The following is a 9,873-nucleotide window of genomic DNA, read 5'->3' as shown; positions in this document are numbered from 1 at the left end:
TCCAGGGGCCCTAAACACAAGATTTATGGAATGGTTAAAAGTGCATGAAAATGGCCAATTTACTCACTCTGAGTTCTCAAAAAGGGTTTCTTCACCCCGGGAAGTTAATTAAATACCATTTGGAGGCATTTAATGTTCAAGCAAAAACGGCTGATTTTCGACAAAAGAGATAACACCCCCCCATTACGTCATGCTTCAGAAATGTGGAAAATGGTCCGTTTTCAAATGTTTTATTTTTGAACGTCAGTTCACATTTGTAGGTTGATCATCAGTATTAGAGCTAAAATTAGCATGTTTAAAGTGATTTTCATGCTTCCAGGGGCTCGGGAAGTTAATTAAATACTTTTTGGAGGCATTTAATGTTCAAGCAAAAACGGCTGATTTTCGACAAAAGAGATAATACCCCCCCATTACGTCATGCTTCAGAAATGTGGAAAATGGTCCGTTTTCAAATGTTTTATTTTTGAACGTCAGTTCACATTAGTAGGTGGATCATTAGTGTTAGAGCTAAAATTAGCATGTTTAAAGTGATTTTCATGCTTCCAGGGGCCCTAAACACAAGATTTATGGAATGGTTAAAAGTGCATGAAAATGGCCAATTTACTCACTCTGAGTTCTCAAAAAGGGTTTCTTCACCCCGGGAAGTTCATTAAATACCATTTGGAGGCATTTAATGTTCAAGCAAAAACGGCTGATTTTCGACAAAAGAGATAACACCCCCCCACTACGTCATGCTTCAGAAATGTGGAAAATGGTCCGTTTTCAAATGTTTTATTTTTGAACGTCAGTTCACATTTGTAGGTTGATCATCAGTGTTAGAGCTAAAATTAGCATGTTTAAAGTGATTTTCATGCTTCCAGGGGCTCGGAAGTTAATTAAATACCATTTGGAGGCATTTAATGTTCAAGCAAAAACGGCTGATTTTTGACAAAAGAGATAATACCCCCCCATTACGTCATGCTTCAGAAATGTGGAAAATGGTCCGTTTTCAAATATTTTATTTTTGAACGTCAGTTCACATTTGTAGGTGGATCATTAGTGTTAGAGCTAAAATTAGCATGTTTAAAGTGATTTTCATGCTTCCAGGGGCCCTAAACACAAGATTTATGGAATGGTTAAAAGTGAATGAAAATGGCCAATTTACTCACTCTGAGTTCTCAAAAAGGGTTTCTTCACCCCGGGAAGTTAATTAAATACCATTTGGAGGCATTTAATGTTCAAGCCAAAACGGCTGATTTTCGACAATAGAGATAACACCCCCCCATTACGTCATGCTTCAGAAATGTGGAGAATGGTCCGTTTTCAAATGTTTTATTTTTGAACGTCAGTTCACATTTGTAGGTGGATCATCAGTGTTAGAGCTAAAATTAGGATGTTTAAAGTGATTTTCATGCTTCCAGGGGCTCGGGAAGTGAATTAAATGCCATTTGGAGGCATTTAATGTTCAAGCAAAAACGGCTGATTTTCGACAAAAGAAATAACACCCCCCCATTACGTCATGCTTCAGAAATGTGGAAAATGGTCCGTTTTCAAATGTTTTATTTTTGAATGTCAGTTCACATTTGTAGGTGGATCATTAGTGTTAGAGCTAAAATTAGCATGTTTAAAGTGATTTTCATGCTTCCAGGGGCCCTAAACACAAGATTTATGGAATGGTTAAAAGTGCATGAAAATGGCCAATTTACTTACTCTGAGTTCTCAAAAAGGGTTTCTTCACCCCGGGAAGATAATTAAATACCATTTGGAGGCATTTAATGTTCAAGCAAAAACGGCTGATTTTCGACAAAAGAGATAACACCCCCCCATTACGTCATGCTTCAGAAATGTGGAGAATGGTCCGTTTTCAAATGTTTTATTTTTGAACGTCAGTTCACATTTGTAGGTGGATCATCAGTGTTAGAGCTAAAATTAGCTTGTTTAAAGTGATTTTCATGCTTCCAGGGGCTCGGGAAGTGAATTAAATACCATTTGGAGGCATTTAATGTTCAAGCAAAAACGGCTGATTTTCGACAAAAGAGATAACACCCCCCCATTACGTCATGCTTCAGAAATGTGGAAAATGGTCCGTTTTCAAATGTTTTATTTTTGAACGTCAGTTCACATTTGTAGGTGGATCATCATTGTTAGAGCTAAAATTAGCATGTTTAAAGTGATTTTCATGCTTCCAGGGGCCCTAAACACAAGATTTATGGAATGGTTAAAAGTGCATGAAAATGGCCAATTTACTCACTCTGAGTTCTCAAAAAGGGTTTTTTCACCCCGGGAAGTGAATTAAATACCATTTGGAGGCATTTAATGTTCAAGCAAAAACAGGTGATTTTTGACAAAAGAGATAACACCCCCCCATTACGTCATGCTTCAGAAATGTGGAAAATGGTCCGTTTTCAAATGTTTTATTTTTGAACGTCAGTTCTCATTTGTAGGTTGATCATCAGTATTAGAGCTAAAATTAGCATGTTTAAAGTGATTTTCATGCTTCCAGGGGCTCGGGAAGTTATTTAAATACTTTTTGGAGGCATTTAATGTTCAAGCAAAAACGGCTGATTTTCGACAAAAGAGATAATACCCCCCCATTACGTCATGCTTCAGAAATGTGGAAAATGGTCCGTTTTCAAATGTTTTATTTTTGAACGTCAGTTCACATTTGTAGGTGGATCATTAGTGTTAGAGCTAAAATTAGCATGTTTAAAGTGATTTTCATGCTTCCAGGGGCCCTAAACACAAGATTTATGGAATGGTTAAAAGTGCATGAAAATGGCCAATTTACTCACTCTGAGTTCTCAAAAAGGGTTTCTTCACCCCGGGAAGTTAATTAAATACCATTTGGAGGCATTTAATGTTCAAGCCAAAACGGCTGATTTTCGACAAAAGAGATAACACCCCCCCATTACGTCATGCTTCAGAAATGTGGAAAATGGTCCGTTTTCAAATGTTTTATTTTTGAACGTCAGCTCACATTTGTAGGTGGATCATCAGTGTCAGAGCTAAAATTAGCATGTTTAAAGTGATTTTCATGCTTCCAGGGGCCCTAAACACAAGATTTATGGAATGGTTAAAAGTGCATGAAAATGGCCAATTTACTCACTCTGAGTTCTCAAAAAAGGGTTTCTTCACCCCGGGAAGTGAATTAAATACCATTTGGAGGCATTTAATGTTCAAGCAAAAACGGCTGATTTTCGACAAAAGAGATAACACCCCCCATTACGTCATGCTTCAGAAATGTGGAGAATGGTCCGTTTTTAAATGTTTTATTTTTGAACGTCAGTTCACATTTGTAGGTTGATCATCAGTGTTAGAGCTAAAATTAGCATGTTTAAAGTGATTTTCATGCTTCCAGGGGCTCGGGAAGTTAATTGAATACCATTTAGAGGCATTTAATGTTCAAGCAAAAACGGCTGATTTTCGACAAAAGAGATAATACCCCCCATTACGTCATGCTTCAGAAATGTGGAAAATGGTCCGTTTTCAAATATTTTATTTTTGAACGTCAGTTCACATTTGTAGGTGGATCATTAGTGTTAGAGCTAAAATTAGCATGTTTAAAGTGATTTTCATGCTTCCAGGGGCCCTAAACACAAGATTTATGGAATGGTTAAAAGTGAATGAAAATGGCCAATTTACTCACTCTGAGTTCTCAAAAAGGGTTTCTTCACCCCGGGAAGTTAATTAAATACCATTTGGAGGCATTTAATGTTCAAGTCAAAACGGCTGATTTTCGACAAAAGAGATAACACCCCCCCATTACGTCATGCTTCAGAAATGTGGAGAATGGTCCGTTTTCAAATGTTTTATTTTTGAACGTCAGTTCACATTTGTAGGTGGATCATCAGTGTTAGAGCTAAAATTAGGATGTTTAAAGTGATTTTCATGCTTCCAGGGGCTCGGGAAGTGAATTAAATACCATTTGGAGGCATTTAATGTTCAAGCAAAAACGGCTGATTTTCGACAAAAGAAATAACCCCTCCCCATTACGTCATGCTTCAGAAATGTGGAAAATGGTCCGTTTTCAAATGTTTTATTTTTGAACGTCAGTTCACATTTGTAGGTGGATCATCAGTGTTAGAGCTAAAGTTTGCATGTTTAAAGTGATTTTCATGCTTCTAGGGGCCCTAAACACAAGATTTATGGAATGGTTAAAAGTGCATGAAAATGGCCAATTTACTCACTCTGAGTTCTCAAAAAGGGTTTCTTCACCCCGGGAAGTTAATTAAATACCATTTGGAGGCATTTAATGTTCAAGCAAAAACGGCTGATTTTCGACAAAAGAGATAACACCCCCCCATTACGTCATGCTTCAGAAATGTGGAAAATGGTCCGTTTTCAAATGTTTTATTTTTGAACGTCAGTTCACATTTGTAGGTGGATCATTAGTGTTAGAGCTAATATTAGCATGTTTAAAGTGATTTTCATGCTTCCAGGGGCCCTAAACACAAGATTTATGAAATGGTTAAAAGTGCATGAAAATGGCCAATTTACTCACTCTGAGTTCTCAAAAAGGGTTTCTTCACCCCGGGAAGATAATTAAATACCATTTGGAAGCATTTAATGTTCAAGCAAAAACGGCTGATTTTCGACAAAAGAGATAACACCCCCCCATTACGTCATGCTTCAGAAATGTGGAGAATGGTCCGTTTTCAAATGTTTTATTTTTGAACGTCAGTTCACATTTGTAGGTGGATCATCAGTGTTAGAGCTAAAATTAGCATGTTTAAAGTGATTTTCATGCTTCCAGGGGCTCGGGAAGTGAATTAAATACCATTTGGAGGCATTTAATGTTCAAGCAAAAACGGCTGATTTTCGACAAAAGAGATAACACCCCCCCATTACGTCATGCTTCAGAAATGTGGAAAATGGTCCGTTTTCAAATGTTTTATTTTTGAACGTCAGTTCACATTTGTAGGTGGATCATCAGTGTTAGAGCTAAAATTAGCATGTTTAAAGTGATTTTCATGCTTCCAGGGGCCCTAAACACAAGATTTATGGAATGGTTAAAAGTGCATGAAAATGGTCAATTTACTCACTCTGAGTTCTCAAAAAGGGTTTCTTCACCCCGGGAAGTGAATTAAATACCATTTGGAGGCATTTAATGTTCAAGCAAAAACAGGTGATTTTTGACAAAAGAGATAACACCCCCCCATTACGTCATGCTTCAGAAATGTGGAAAATGGTCCGTTTTCAAATGTTTTATTTTCGAACGTCAGTTCACATTTGTAGGTTGATCATCAGTATTAGAGCTAAAATTAGCATGTTTAAAGTGATTTTCATGCTTCCAGGGGCTCGGGAAGTTAATTAAATACTTTTTGGAGGCATTTAATGTTCAAGCAAAAACGGCTGATTTTCGACAAAAGAGATAATACCCCCCCATTACGTCATGCTTCAGAAATGTGGAAAATGGTCCGTTTTCAAATGTTTTATTTTTGAACGTCAGTTCACATTTGTAGGTGGATCATTAGTGTTAGAGCTAAAATTAGCATGTTTAAAGTGATTTTCATGTTTCCAGGGGCCCTAAACACAAGATTTATGGAATGGTTAAAAGTGAATGAAAATGGCCAATTTACTCACTCTGAGTTGTCAAAAAGGGTTTCTTCACCCCGGGAAGTTAATTGAATACCATTTGGAGGCATTTAATGTTCAAGCCAAAACGGCTGATTTTCGACAAAAGAGATAACACCCCCCCATTACGTCATGCTTCAGAAATATGGAGAATGGTCCGTTTTCAAATGTTTTATTTTTGAACGTCAGTTCACATTTGTAGGTGGATCATCAGTGTTAGAGCTAAAATTAGGATGTTTAATGTTTAATGTTTAATGTTCAAGCCAAAACGGCTGATTTTCGACAAAAGAGATAACACCCCCCCATTACGTCATGCTTCAGAAATATGGAGAATGGTCCGTTTTCAAATGTTTTATTTTTGAACGTCAGTTCACATTTGTAGGTGGATCATCAGTGTTAGAGCTAAAATTAGGATGTTTAAAGTGATTTTCATGCTTCCAGGGGCTCGGGAAGTGAATTAAATACCATTTGGAGGCATTTAATGTTCAAGCAAAAACGGCTGATTTTCGACAAAAGAGATAACGTCATGCTTCAGAAATGTGGAAAATGGTCCGTTTTCAAATGTTTTATTTTTGAACGTCAGTTCACATTTGTAGGTTGATCATCAGTATTAGAGCTAAAATTAGCATGTTTAAAGTGATTTTCATGCTTCCAGGGGCTCGGGAAGTGAATTAAATACCATTTGGAGGCATTTAATGTTCAAGCAAAAACGGCTGATTTTCGACAAAAGAGATAACACCCCCCCATTACGTCATGCTTCAGAAATGTGGAAAATGGTCCGTTTTCAAATGTTTTATTTTTGAACGTCAGTTCACATTTGTAGGTGGATCATCAGTGTTAGAGCTAAAATTAGCATGTTTAAAGTGATTTTCATGCTTCCAGGGGCCCTAAACACAAGATTTATGGAATGGTTAAAAGTGCATGAAAATGGCCAATTTACTCACTCTGAGTTCTCAAAAAGGGTTTCTTCACCCCGGGAAGTGAATTAAATACCATTTGGAGGCATTTAATGTTCAAGCAAAAACAGGTGATTTTTGACAAAAGAGATAACACCCCCCCATTACGTCATGCTTCAGAAATGTGGAAAATGGTCCGTTTTCAAATGTTTTATTTTTGAACGTCAGTTCTCATTTGTAGGTTGATCATCAGTGTTAGAGCTAGAATTAGCATGTTTAAAGTGATTTTCATGCTTCCAGGGGCTCGGGAAGTGAATTAAATACCATTTGGAGGCATTTAATGTTCAAGCAAAAACGGCTGATTTTCGACAAAAGAGATAACACCCCCCCATTACGTCAAGCTTCAGAAATGTGGAAAATGGTCCGTTTTCAAATGTTTTATTTTTGAACATCAGCTCACATTTGTAGGTGGATCATCAGTGTTAGAGCTAAAATTAGCATGTTTAAAGTGATTTTCATGCTTCCAGGGGCCCTAAACACAAGATTTATGGAATGGTTAAAAGTGCATGAAAATGGCCAATTTACTCACTCTGAGTTCTCAAAAAGGGTTTCTTCACCCCGGGAAGTTAATTAAATACCATTTGGAGGCATTTAATGTTCAAGCAAAAACGGCTGATTTTCGACAAAAGAGATAACACCCCCCCATTACGTCATGCTTCAGAAATGTGGAAAATGGTCCGTTTTCAAATGTTTTATTTTTGAACGTCAGTTCACATTTGTAGGTTGATCATCAGTATTAGAGCTAAAATTAGCATGTTTAAAGTGATTTTCATGCTTCCAGGGGCTCGGGAAGTTAATTAAATACTTTTTGGAGGCATTTAATGTTCAAGCAAAAACGGCTGATTTTCGACAAAAGAGATAATACCCCCCCATTACGTCATGCTTCAGAAATGTGGAAAATGGTCCGTTTTCAAATGTTTTATTTTTGAACGTCAGTTCACATTAGTAGGTGGATCATTAGTGTTAGAGCTAAAATTAGCATGTTTAAAGTGATTTTCATGCTTCCAGGGGCCCTAAACACAAGATTTATGGAATGGTTAAAAGTGCATGAAAATGGCCAATTTACTCACTCTGAGTTCTCAAAAAGGGTTTCTTCACCCCGGGAAGTTAATTAAATACCATTTGGAGGCATTTAATGTTCAAGCAAAAACGGCTGATTTTCGACAAAAGAGATAACACCCCCCCACTACGTCATGCTTCAGAAATGTGGAAAATGGTCCGTTTTCAAATGTTTTATTTTTGAACGTCAGTTCACATTTGTAGGTTGATCATCAGTGTTAGAGCTAAAATTAGCATGTTTAAAGTGATTTTCATGCTTCCAGGGGCTCGGAAGTTAATTAAATACCATTTGGAGGCATTTAATGTTCAAGCAAAAACGGCTGATTTTTGACAAAAGAGATAATACCCCCCCATTACGTCATGCTTCAGAAATGTGGAAAATGGTCCGTTTTCAAATATTTTATTTTTGAACGTCAGTTCACATTTGTAGGTGGATCATTAGTGTTAGAGCTAAAATTAGCATGTTTAAAGTGATTTTCATGCTTCCAGGGGCCCTAAACACAAGATTTATGGAATGGTTAAAAGTGAATGAAAATGGCCAATTTACTCACTCTGAGTTCTCAAAAAGGGTTTCTTCACCCCGGGAAGTTAATTAAATACCATTTGGAGGCATTTAATGTTCAAGCCAAAACGGCTGATTTTCGACAATAGAGATAACACCCCCCCATTACGTCATGCTTCAGAAATGTGGAGAATGGTCCGTTTTCAAATGTTTTATTTTTGAACGTCAGTTCACATTTGTAGGTGGATCATCAGTGTTAGAGCTAAAATTAGGATGTTTAAAGTGATTTTCTTGCTTCCAGGGGCTCGGGAAGTGAATTAAATGCCATTTGGAGGCATTTAATGTTCAAGCAAAAACGGCTGATTTTCGACAAAAGAAATAACACCCCCCCATTACGTCATGCTTCAGAAATGTGGAAAATGGTCCGTTTTCAAATGTTTTATTTTTGAATGTCAGTTCACATTTGTAGGTGGATCATTAGTGTTAGAGCTAAAATTAGCATGTTTAAAGTGATTTTCATGCTTCCAGGGGCCCTAAACACAAGATTTATGGAATGGTTAAAAGTGCATGAAAATGGCCAATTTACTTACTCTGAGTTCTCAAAAAGGGTTTCTTCACCCCGGGAAGATAATTAAATACCATTTGGAGGCATTTAATGTTCAAGCAAAAACGGCTGATTTTCGACAAAAGAGATAACACCCCCCCATTACGTCATGCTTCAGAAATGTGGAGAATGGTCCGTTTTCAAATGTTTTATTTTTGAACGTCAGTTCACATTTGTAGGTGGATCATCAGTGTTAGAGCTAAAATTAGCTTGTTTAAAGTGATTTTCATGCTTCCAGGGGCTCGGGAAGTGAATTAAATACCATTTGGAGGCATTTAATGTTCAAGCAAAAACGGCTGATTTTCGACAAAAGAGATAACACCCCCCCATTACGTCATGCTTCAGAAATGTGGAAAATGGTCCGTTTTCAAATGTTTTATTTTTGAACGTCAGTTCACATTTGTAGGTGGATCATCATTGTTAGAGCTAAAATTAGCATGTTTAAAGTGATTTTCATGCTTCCAGGGGCCCTAAACACAAGATTTATGGAATGGTTAAAAGTGCATGAAAATGGCCAATTTACTCACTCTGAGTTCTCAAAAAGGGTTTTTTCACCCCGGGAAGTGAATTAAATACCATTTGGAGGCATTTAATGTTCAAGCAAAAACAGGTGATTTTTGACAAAAGAGATAACACCCCCCCATTACGTCATGCTTCAGAAATGTGGAAAATGGTCCGTTTTCAAATGTTTTATTTTTGAACGTCAGTTCTCATTTGTAGGTTGATCATCAGTATTAGAGCTAAAATTAGCATGTTTAAAGTGATTTTCATGCTTCCAGGGGCTCGGGAAGTTATTTAAATACTTTTTGGAGGCATTTAATGTTCAAGCAAAAACGGCTGATTTTCGACAAAAGAGATAATACCCCCCCATTACGTCATGCTTCAGAAATGTGGAAAATGGTCCGTTTTCAAATGTTTTATTTTTGAACATCAGTTCACATTTGTAGGTGGATCATTAGTGTTAGAGCTAAAATTAGCATGTTTAAAGTGATTTTCATGCTTCCAGGGGCCCTAAACACAAGATTTATGGAATGGTTAAAAATGCATGAAAATGGCCAATTTACTCACTCTGAGTTCTCAAAAAGGGTTTCTTCACCCCGGGAAGTTAATTAAATACCATTTGGAGGCATTTAATGTTCAAGCCAAAACGGCTGATTTTCGACAAAAGAGATAACACCCCCCCATTACGTCATGCTTCA

The sequence above is a fragment of the Lissotriton vulgaris genome, unplaced genomic scaffold (assembly GCF_964263255.1).
Source record: "Lissotriton vulgaris unplaced genomic scaffold, aLisVul1.2 SCAFFOLD_323, whole genome shotgun sequence".
Taxonomy (NCBI): Eukaryota; Metazoa; Chordata; class Amphibia; order Caudata; family Salamandridae; genus Lissotriton; species Lissotriton vulgaris.
This window is presented reverse-complemented; position numbering follows the sequence as displayed.